This window comes from Microchirus variegatus (genome assembly GCF_963457635.1).
Source record: "Microchirus variegatus genome assembly, chromosome: 1".
NCBI lineage: Eukaryota > Metazoa > Chordata > Actinopteri > Pleuronectiformes > Soleidae > Microchirus > Microchirus variegatus.
In genome coordinates this window covers 8,799,377-8,811,727 of record NC_139802.1, presented here as the reverse complement: position 1 = coordinate 8,811,727, position 12,351 = coordinate 8,799,377, and positions in this window count along the sequence as shown.

Sequence of the window (12,351 nt, the reverse complement as noted above, 5' to 3'; positions counted from 1 at the left end):
TTCAGGGCCCCTTAGATCAGGCAGTGATTAGAGGTGAGATATTGGTTGTCGTATCTCCAGGGTCAATGAGCAGTCTCCTGTCAGCCCTGCCTGGTGCAGTTGAACGCCCTCTAACTGTTACTGCAGTTAAAATGACGACGGTGATTATAAATTCAGTTGGAGAAGGAGATGTGTCTCTTCAACATGACAGTTTGACATTGAGCAAAGCAGAAAGTCTCCCTTTTCCTTGGAGTGCTGTTGTCCAAGGAAGTTTCTGCTTTTGCCTCATCAGCGCAACACATAGGCAACCCAGAGCAGGCTTCAACTTGAGCCTGTTTTGATTGACATTTTGATTTTGGGGCTGAAAACCATCTACTGTTCATGGTCTGCGGCCATGCTGAAATATTTATGTCCAATAAAAGACGCTACAGTGAGGTGATAACAGTCAAAAGTGAAGGATACCTCAATGACCGTGACATCAACTCTAATTCAAAAACTTAAAGTCAGAGTCTCATTTTTTTTAAAAATGACCTATTTTACATACATACTACATCTACATACATAAACATGGTCACAGTGCGGCCATGATAAAGGCGGCTGGTGGTGTAAAAATGAGAACACCTGAGGTATATTAACTTTGCTACAGGCTGAACTGTGACCTTCCTCTGGTGTGAAACAAGGGTTAACAACATCTACACCCCACATTCAATTTATCTACTCCACTTCCCTCATAAAAGCCCCATCTTCACCCCCCCCCCCCCCCCCCAAAAAAAAAACCCTGCAGAGGTGGTGAAGGGAGAACTAGCCCACATGAGGCGAGGAAAGGGGAAATGGGAGGGGACAAAGAGGACCATAACCAGGTCCTTGGTTAAAGAAAACAATAGTTTCATATTCAGTGGTGCAGTCTAATCAGTGCTCATATAATTAGATTTCATTTCTCGCAATGTACAAGTGTTTGAACTCTGGGAGAAAACAGCCAGGTGAATGCTTCTAAGGAAAACCTTTTTCCGACATGTGATATCGATTTGTCTGTCAGTAAAGTGAGTCATTGTTTAACTTCCCCTCCAACACCCAAAACCATTGACTCTCTCCACGGGATGAGGAATGTTTGGATGTTGAGGGATGAGAGTTCTACTGTTGGTAATAATCCTTCTTGCTGTGTTGGGCTGCACAAACACTCTGGATTTACACATGCATCATCACGGCGATGACAGCTTGAAGCAGCACTGGAAGTAAGCATGATGCTATTGTTCTGGTCAAAAATTCAAGCTATTCATGAGTTTATTTTTGAATGTCTGGAGCGATTAGAGCAGCAGTGGAATTTACTGGACATGCAGACAATTTTGTAGTTGTTTCCACTTTGCTTCAAGTATCACATGTATAACATTTTCCTTTTATTACATTTACAGGAAATTTTATTTTTTGCATCTGTATTTAAAGCTTTAGATGTGGGAGTGATTGTCAGTGATTAAACTAGAAAATGTCGTGGTATTAGCACATAGTTAACATATTATAAATAGTATGCAGTTCCACTGACGTATAACTGTGGATGTGCACATTATTTCCAGTGCTGTGTTTGAATATTGTACAAAGCCAGCCAGATATATGTATATATGTATGTATATATATATATATATATATATATATATATAAAGGATATGAAGACATTAGGAAGAGCAACAGGTGAGAATCACATTTTCATTCCACTTTCAGTACACAAGGGACTGAAGTGGTGTCCACTAATTGTATTTTTTGTTCACTCTTCAACACACTAACACACTACAACATAGTGAGGAAATACAGAGAGATATTTACATTTCAATACTAAACTTGCACTAGAATGCTATTAGAACTTTTTCACTAGTTCGGTCAGAATCAGCCGTTTATCACAAACGATGGCTCGTCTTGTGATTTTCGTATTCCCATAGCAGCCTCTGCATTAAAATTCAGCTTCAACTGTTCTCTATGGGATGGCTCAAAATATTTTTTTTTCCACTGTGGTGAGCTTGACAATGATTGCACAAAATGTGTCAATAACTTCCAGGGAAGCTCAGCTTCTCTCTGAGTCAGTGAAGCAGTGGACACCGGTCTTCTCTGCATATTGGTGGGAGGAAACTGTCTGAAAGTTTTTAACTGACAGCATTGCAGAAACACACACAACAGCTGACCATTTTCTGCCTCAGTCCTTTTCCAGTATTTTGCAAGGAAAATCTGCAGACAGATAGCTGGTCGCTGTGTGTTATTTGCTTGGCGCTATAGCCCATTTCCATTCGAACATATACACTGTAAATAAAAACACAAATACAGCATTTCAGTTTTACATAATTACAGCACTTCCTTGTTCTAGTTGTTCATTTTACCGAATTTATGTTCAAAACACTGGGCCTGAAATGAGCTTTCCCTGTTTCAAATACCAGCAACCACCACTGCACTTAAGAGCTCATATATTTCAATCACGCACCAGCAAACAGAAAGTAAAGTGTACCAAATAAACACTAAACAGTTGCCTAAGTGACAGACTGTGTGCTTACCATCATGGTACAAACCAAGCAGGAGGCTGTGTGTCATTTAACATGTTACTGCCTTAAGGGATCTACTCATTCTCTCCAGCAGTGTCGGCTCTGTAAAGTATGATGCATCTTTATGCATAATGGAATTGCGGTAGCCTGATAATTGTTTAAGCCTTTAATGCCTTCTGCTGTTTATGTGTGTTTATATGCACTTTAAGAAGGTTAATAAAGTAACACTTCCTTACTCCAGGGAACATTCCACGCCTAAGGAAGTGTTAATAAAAACACTTAAAAACCTGTGCAGCATTTCCTAATTTACACCATGCAGACCTTCCACAACACGTAAACCGTTTGTGGTTCCTTTGTTGTTTGATGCAACAAAAAAAAAAGAAAGAAAAATGATGATTTTCCTGTTATAAATTATGCTGCCGAGCAAGTAAAGCATCACTGTGACGCAGAGCAGCTATAGGTCCTGCAGCTGCAGCTGACAAGACTTGTGTACAGTAGTGGGTATAGTTGCTGTGAACACACATGTGCCCTGCCTCCTCGGCTGTGCCAGATGCTGCACTGGTGTGTCCTTCCATATGGAACCACTCGGCTAAGCAAACAGAGAGGAGACTGGATCACCACAGTGGGAAGGGAGCCGTCCCTCTGTGTAATAATACTGGAAAGTGGGCTAACCATACGTCAACTATACCACATTTACAGCGACCTTCTGTGCCTCAAACCCTACCTCCTTCTCTCTGGTGAGAATCTTTCTCCCCCTCTCGCTCTCTCTCTTACCTGCTATAATCTATAACAGGTTCATAACAAGTGCAGTGACCAGCGGGAATGGTAAAACTGTGGGTGCTCGTCCCAGTATTATTTTCAAGTGACTGCTGTTATTGATTTCGTAACACAGTTATGACAGAGAATTAATGAAGAATGATGTGTTGAAGAAGAGAGTTCAAGAACTGTGCAGCTCCACTATGATGTTGAGCCATATAAGCATCACCAATGAGACTCACTTTATATTCAAATAGAATGTTGCAAAGCCCTCAAGCCAGGATAGGCAGGTTTTGCCAACAAATCCTATAGGTAAAACATTCTGCACATTTAAAGATATCTGAATCAGTTGGTCGGTGATGTGTTTTTGTCCTTATCTTTCAGTAATTCCATGATAACCTTTCAGAATAAATAGAAATCAAGTGATCTGGGAGAGAAGTAGACCTCCTCTGGCCTCTGTTTCCATCAATACAATTTCAGAGATCTTGAGATTACCTCAGGTCATCTGTTTAGTATGAGTTAGTATAAGTGTGTGCATCTGCCGATGTTCATCTTCTGTGAGGGACTTAGGATAGAGAGCCTCAATGTCAAAAGGTTCGTATTATCTTTCTAGTGATCCTGCCTACCACCGCTTAAATATTCACAGAAAACTGTTAGCATTTCTACAAGGCTGCATGCTGTGATGTAAATGTCACCATCTGGGGACCATGAGTATCTAACAACATTTTAGAACACATTGAAATATTCAGTAGTTCAGATCAATGGCTCAACCAACCAACATTGGTATCCATCAAACTATTGAGTTTTGAGCAATCGGACAGGGTATGGACTCAGGTACCAAACAACAGACTATCCCAAACCTCCCTCCAGTTAGTTTATGTTGTACTACAAAAGGTCACAGATCTACCTTTGTCTTTAAAAGAGGATGGCCATTATATCTGATCAATGTTGACCATTATTTGGTTAGGATTACCCTATTTTGCCCTGTGTGAGTCCTACAAAGAGTTGCATAAGCCCAAAAGCCCCAAACCTACAAAGACACATGTAGCTCTTCTCAGCTGGTGTTAAAAGCCTAAAAATCCCCAGAATCAGAGCTTTGATGTTTTCACATGACAAAGCCAAGGCACGCACCAAAACACACACACACACACACACACACACACGAGACACTGGCTGTTTCGTAATGTCTGAAAATTCCACCTTACAATTGATACAGTAAAACAACCTTTATTCCCCCATGGCAACAGCTCTTTGATCAGAGGTTTGGCTTGTTTCAGCCCCTGATGACACATCCGTGTATGTGTGTCACTCAGTCTGCCCTGAGGTCCCAAGAGGATGAAAATGAGATGGCTTCATAACCAAGACACACACACGCACGCACGCACACCACTGCAATCCGGACCATCGGTCCCCTAAGTGCCTATGTTACAAAATATGATTTGTAGCCCCTAAATACAGCCATGAGGTGCTTTAATAAGGCAGGGAGCTTATGAAGAGGGACATGTGATTAAGAGCAGATCCCTGATCCTCTTGGGTCAATGACAAGCCTATAATATGGTTTGGGGGGCAGGGGTTGGGGTGACAGGACATATGTACATATGCCTGAATAGAAGGCGGTGAGATCATTGCGGGTTGTCTGACACTCCAACAAGCTCTAGAGCCCTGCAATGTTCCTCCACAGCGGTGGAAGATATTACAAAACAGACTAGGAATTCTCCTTTTTCATTTCAGTTATACAATCAGTGTGGTCATATTTATCTTCTGTTGTAATGATAGGAGACGTGGAATAATGCTCAGGGTCAGGGATTTCAACTACACCACTGAGAAATAACCGAAGTGTCTCTACATGGCCGTGCAGAGACCAAGACTGCGTTACTGTACAATAATTGCGAATGCTGTGTGTGATGTGATCCAGGCTGAACTCACACTAATTGTGTCGTTTTAGTCAAAGGGCAGGGTCTCAAAAACACATGCACACATACATTATGGATCTCTCCTTCCCTCTCTGCAGTGTACCTACAGGGAACACAGTCAAGCTCTGGCTTCAGTCACGTGACAGAAAGTCTGGCAGTCACAGAGCTGTACAAAGAATAAATACTGCCCAACCTGTATTGTGTTAGTGTTGTTTTGTGTTAACAGACAGTGCAAAGAGGGTAAGACTTGATTTGAGCTGACAGCTTCATGAAAAGACTGCCAAAGGACTCCGGGAATGATCTGACCACATTACTCCTGCAGGTTAACAACACTTAATTGAAAACGTCCAGAAGAAAGTTTTGACATTTGGAATTAATCTGAAACTACACTATACTGTACAATAAATAAGTGTATATATGTCTAATTTAATAGCAATATCTTTGGACTCAAACAACCACACACATCACAATTGGTCAGTGTCCATCAAGCCCTGAGCGGAGGCTTGATATGTCGATATATCATTGATATGATATGTCGATATGTAAAACTCATCAGCAACTGGGAAATCCAGCTGAAAATCATGTAGCGTGTGAACCAGGCTTTCCCTGACACAATACATTCTAAAAGCAACATGACAATCAAATGCAGTAGGTATGTGTGTGCCAAGCAAACATAAAGCTGATTCTCTCCTCTGTATTTGTTTGCTAGGACTCAGTAAGTACTACCAGCACAATACAGTACAATGTTGAAAAGAAAGAGCAGATGCTGCCAGACTGACAAAGTGAAACTTAACAGTGCTTATAATTAACAGCTGGTAATCAAGCTTTGGCCGATGAGAACCAATCAGGAAGAGAATGCAGCTCACAAATTCTCATGTTGTGTGGCTCTACAATTCGGGGTAGTGTGGATAGCAGGTGCGTCCAGCTCAGAATTTATGCATTTTTAAATGTAAAGGAAATAGTATGGATGTATTCATGCAGTTCATCAGTGTGAATTAAACAGAGTTTTTCCTTCCCCTAAGATGCTGCAAACCACGATCTGATATGAAGTTGACTGAGGTGAGTGGCAGGCATCAACATTGTCTCGCTCTCTCTATATATACACTCAACGACCGCTTTATTAGCTACATGGGACAACTAAAGAAGTGTCAGAGGAGTTGCACGCGTTGCTCTATTCTGCTACTGTAGCCCATCTGCTTCAAGTTTTGACAAGAGATGTTCTGCATATTTGGTTGTAACATGTGGTTATTTGAGTTACTGTTACCTTTCTAACATCTCAAATCAGGTCAGGTCATTCTCTGACCTCTGGAATCAACAAGGCATTTTTGCCCAGAGAAGTGACGCTCAGTGAATAGTTTATCTCTTTTTTAAGCCCTTCTGGTACTCAGACTAGCCTTTCATTCTGGTGCTCTGTGTCAACTTCAATAGTTTGTGTTGACCAAGTTTACATGCCTAGATGCATTGAGTTGCTGTCATATGATTGGCTAATAGGATATTTGCATTAACAAGCAGTGGAATAGGTGTACCTATTCAAAAAGAATCCAGTGAGTGTACAGTATCTCTTTCTGTCAGACGATCGGGACAGGGTCCCAATCCAAATAAAGCAAAAGGGAAAGAGAGAAAGCCCGAGTACTGTCTGCTTATTGCTATCCTCCCCAAGTCCTGCATTGCCTCATCCTATATGAGCTCAAAATGGGCCGGGACCATGTGTCAGGGGTCGCACTGTAGGGACTAGGCTTGGCCTGAAAGCCTGGGAAACGTGTAGATATTTGGCCACATACATTGGAGCTGCCAAGAGCAAATACTGAATGCATGCATGCTCGAGCACAAACACGGAAATAGACGCACATACACATGCGCATATTTAAAACACATGGCTAAGTAAGTGGGTGTAAAACTGTGAAGGAGAAAACAGGAGGGAGGGCCTTGGTGTGTAGGTAAACAGGTTGTGAGCATCGTGGCTGTGCAGAGGGGGAAATCCCCCTGCAGACTTCCATCCCCCTGTTGTCCTTCCACCACACACACCTCACAAATCATATCGGCTTCTCACCAAAGTCCACATTCCTCAAGATTCAACTTCATGAGAAACATATGGCTGACATGAATCACATTATTCCTGATTAAGTGAGCATTGGGGGGGAAAGCATCCATAATAAACATTTTAGGTATTAGACATGAATTCATTAGAATGCTATGTATGCTCTGCCACAGGTAATGTACACGGAGAGGGGAATGACGTCTCTTGGCACGGGATCAATAAAGTCACCCAAAGATGGTAAGATAAATGCAAACAACTGAAATGAGGTCCAGTATTTTCTCCTTGTATTCAGGCAATACATTCCCGGAGCAAGTTAGAGCATCAAAGACTGGAGGAAAGAGAGCTTCTGTCACTCTCAATAAACAGAGAGCTTTTATACAAATGAACTAAATTATAAAGTCTTAGAGCGAGTCCGAGACCTGAACCATAAAATGATTAAAAAAAGGACAGCATTGGTAGGTTCAGTAAGAAATAGTCCTTTACAGGGAAACATGCAAGGCAAACAGAAAAAACACCTTTCGTGAAACAGTGGTTCTCAAACTTTGTTACCATGTACCACAGTTTGAGAAGAATGGATGGAGGCCATTATCACTTTAATTATATTATCACAGTATTCTTCAATATGTCTCCACTTGTTTGCACATTACACTTTTACAAATGCAGAAATATCAGAATTCATGAATTCTATAGCGATACACAAAGATCACTTGTGAATCTAAAAGTGGCTGTAACTGCAGAGCGAAACTGAATAAGAGGATGGTGGCTGCCCATGGAAACGACCCCAAAATGATGTTTAAAATACCAAACACTCAGCCATCCGTGAGTGGTGGCCGTAAAATATTTTAGTTTCGGTTCATTACAGAGAAGAAATCACATTGTGTTCCAACCACTTTTTATTTTTCCTTTTCGTTACACTGTTCCTGCTCTGGGACAAAATGTTAAACCACAACAAGCGCATAAAACACATCCTCCAAGCTGCAGTATTAATTAATGAAAGGTACAGACAGGGTCATATTGTACACTACAGACCAGCAGAGACAGCTGCAGGCAGTGTTATTGAGTGTGTCACACAGAGGTGGAAAGTAACGAAATACATTTACTCAAGTTACTGTATTGAATACTTTTTTTGTGTATTTTGTATTTTTTAAGTAAAATTTAAAACCAGGATTTTGTATTTTACTTGAGTACATATTGATTCAAGTATTATACTTAGTTACTTTATAAATCCTATCCGTTACTGAGTAAAAATAAAAATTCAGCACAATGAAGACCTACAGGGGGGAAAATATACACCAGAACCAGACGAATGATGATGTGATTAACACCAGCACTGGCACGTGAACATAGAGGGCGCGCGACAAAAGTGACGTAACATCCTGTGTCGCGCCGGGCGCGTGAGCTCCAAAATATTTTTAGATTTCTGACCCCTTGTCATATTTCTACTACCCTCACACCCCACGCAAAGTAACTAAGTAACTTTTACTTAAAGTACATTTCAAATTACTTTTTTCTTCTACTTGAGTACATTTTCAGATGACTACTTTTACTTCTACTAGACTAATATTTCATCAAAGTATTGCTACTTTTACTTGAGTACAATATTTTAGTACTTTTTCCACCTCTGGTGTCACACCGGAAACACTACATTATATGCATAAACGAATTAGTGTGAGAGCCACCATGCTAATTATTTCTCAAAATACCACCGATCCACATCCACATCACCCTCCTGTAAGCCCTCATGTCACAGCTCCATCCCCACAATCCAAAAAAGGACGTGTTTTTTTCCCCCTTTCTTTCAGAAACAACCCGATCTTTAAGGTGCAATGAAAAGAATTCATGCTATAATAAGTATTATTTACAATTGTGTCATCACTTAGTTTGAGTGCAATGTTATACTGCTCTTTCACATGTGCGTATTCTGTACTCCAACACTTCAGTCCACAGTAATCTCTGCTTGTAGTTTGTTTAAAAAGTGAGCAATGGTGTGTTATATGAATTATCTATGAATAAATGCAAGGAATGTGTGTGTCAGGATCCTGGTTGTTCTATTTTTTCCTCTCGTGTGTGTGTGTGTGTGTGTGTGTGTGTGTGTGTGTGTGTGTGTGTGTGTGTGTGTGTGTGTGTGTGTGTGTGTGTGTGTGTGTGTGTGTGTCAGGTTCCTATGTGGGCGTGGTCTACTCTAACTCCTGCCAGGCTCCACACCTGAAGCAACTTACTCATCAAGCCTCTGCTGTTTAAAAGCACAGCACTCACCCAGCATTCACCAGTTTGTCAGTTCACCTCAGTGGTAAATAGTGGCTATGGTTGAAATGCTTGGGTTTTTTGGGTTGTTGTTGTTGATGTTGTTGTTTTTTGGTGGATTCCTCTCTACTTTGCACTCACATGACGTTGTCATCTGTGTTTCCACGTTTATTCTTCGGTGTTTCCTCTCCTGCCTGCCAACAAACTCTGCCTGCAGTTTTGCCCAGTGTCAGCCACCCAGTCTGCTCTCCTACCTAACTGTATACCTTCTTTTTTTTTAACTCATTAAATCCTTTTTTGACCTCCATATGTTCTGTATCTGGGTCCTTTTTTGAACCATTACGACCGTCTGTCTGCTTGTGACAACTTTCAAACTTGGCACCTGACTTACTAAGGGTGCCAATGTGTGCAGTGCTGACTTGGGCTTTGTTTGGATAAGAAATACAAGAGTTGTGATATCTTTAAAAAAAAAAAAGGCACGTATTGTACTGTACTAGTACGGATTAAATTCAGATGAAACAATACCCCCAGGTGGGTAAGGTTTGGCTTGTGACGATGCTGCTAAAGGCTTCATTACATGCTCTGCCCTCCAATTCACACCATACCACAATCAGCTGAGGACACAGATGAAAGGAGCAAGACAACACAGCAGAGAGAGAGGGGAAAAAAATGTATAGAAAGAAAAAACAGACGACGGGGGGAAACTGCTACAGCAAGTGGAGGATAATTAAAGGGCAGGATCTTGTCATGCCATACGATTACCCAATTCCTGTGATATCCATGAGAAGCTCCAGCCAACCTCCGCTATAATCTCCAGCTACACCAGAGGAAGGTCGAGGAAGCAGACAAGGTCACAAAGTCACCACTGAGTCATGAGGGTGTGACACGCAACCTGTGTTCAGGACCATTATGAGGTGTTAACCATCCTGGAAATAAAACAATTACTACCTCAAATCACTGAATGATACAAACCACAACCATGTTCCGAGCATGACTTGTACTGCCCGGGGGAGTATGAAACCTTATTGAGAGCCCTGTAAACCTGGGGCATTGTACAGTATATTACACCTTGGCTTATTAATTACAACAAAAAAACCACCATCCATTACAGGAACCACGTCATCCCGCTGTTGGCAGAGTAGTCAGCCAGTGATTCAGATTGGTGATGCACAGGAAACTACTCTTGGCTGTAACATAGACCACAGGAAGAGAGTGAAGTATGTGCAAAAGAGGAAAAACTCATAAGCAGCCTGCATGGATTTTAAAATAAATTGAGTCCACAATCGTATTTCCTATTCAAGAAAGCACTCCGAGAGCACAATCCTACGCCCAAGTCAATCAGTTTCCGTATCCAGCTCACCACTGATATTTAATAATTTTTTTTAACCGTTCCATCTTTTATTTATTTTTCGAGTTATGCTGCTCACATTAAGTCAAACAAAATGAAAGTGAAAAATTAACTGCCTTGGTTTAGATAATTGTCACCCTCCCTGCCACCACTATCTCTATTGCATCTATGGTTGATGCCACAGTGACATGACACCCAGGTGAACACAGTCATTTCACCGTCTTGGCGTGGAATCTGCACCTTCTCTCGTATGATGTTGATGCAGTCCGCTGTTGAATTTGAAAGAGGGACTGAAGTCATTAGTAACCCATGTGTTGTTTAACCCTTAGTGCTCACGTGGCATGGATCTGTGCCGCAGGTGCACCCATGGTAAATTGCTTTGGGAATAATACACAACTCCTTATATGGACATCCTGTGGGGGGGGGGGGTGTTTATGGGTTTTTTTCCGTCTTCTTATGTTTTGTTGATTCAAAGTTAGGATTCATTTTATATCGCATTTTTAGTTGTGATATAAAGTAACAGTTGTGCAGTTTCATCAGATTGTCTAGTTTGTGCTGAAAAAACGAATATATAAGACACTCTATATTGCACATTCTAATAGCCTCTGTGTTTAAACAAAGTAATGGAAAAGAGCAGCCAAAATGCTGTGTTCTAAGGCTTAACCATTGTATCACTGTTAGTGCTCTGCATGTTGCTTTCTTCTTTTGCTAGTTACACGCTGGACCATTTGTGATTTTGAACACAACTCACTGTGGAAAAAAAAAGAAAAATTCCTCTACTGCAAATTACAAAGTCAATGTCCCTTTTTTTGCACATTTAATTGTCTAGAAAACGTCTGCATTATGCCCACTCATTATTTTGGTGATGAAGAGGTAAAATTCACACTGTAGTCCACTTTTTTGCTTCCAGAGGAAATGTCGGCAATTGATTTATACATCAGTAAAAAGCCCTCATGTGGTTTTGTGTGTAAGGCAGGGAACAAATAGGAAAAAAAAAAGCTGTTGACATCAAACAGCACCTCTTCTAGTGACAGGGTCTTATATAAATCTGCTTCTTTGGTCCAAAACTTTTTGTCCTCAGTCGATTAATTAGCACTTTCCCTGAGTAGCTGCATCCGCCCTGTCCGTGCAGAGATTTATGCCTGAGAGAGGGGAAGACAGAAAGAGAAAACACTCTCTGATTTCAACCTCTCTTTTTTTTTCTCTCTTTCTTTCTTCCTTTCCTCTTCCTCTACTTAGACCCGCACCAACCCTCCAACCGCCTCCCATAACAGCGGTGATCTAAGAAAACATACAAACATGACACTGAGCCTATGATAAACACCAGGTCTGTATTTGGGGAGGAGAGGAAATCAACTCCAGTTCAGGATGTGACCACTACCTCTGCCCAGATCAATCATACTCCAGCAGACCTGCATGTGGGGGGCAACCGTATCAGCACCAGCGGGCCTGGGCGGCACATAGACACACACACACAAACAAAACCTCATGTATACAAGTCTCTGTGCAGTGCAATGCACACATGGACCCAGCACACACAAAACTTAACAAGTC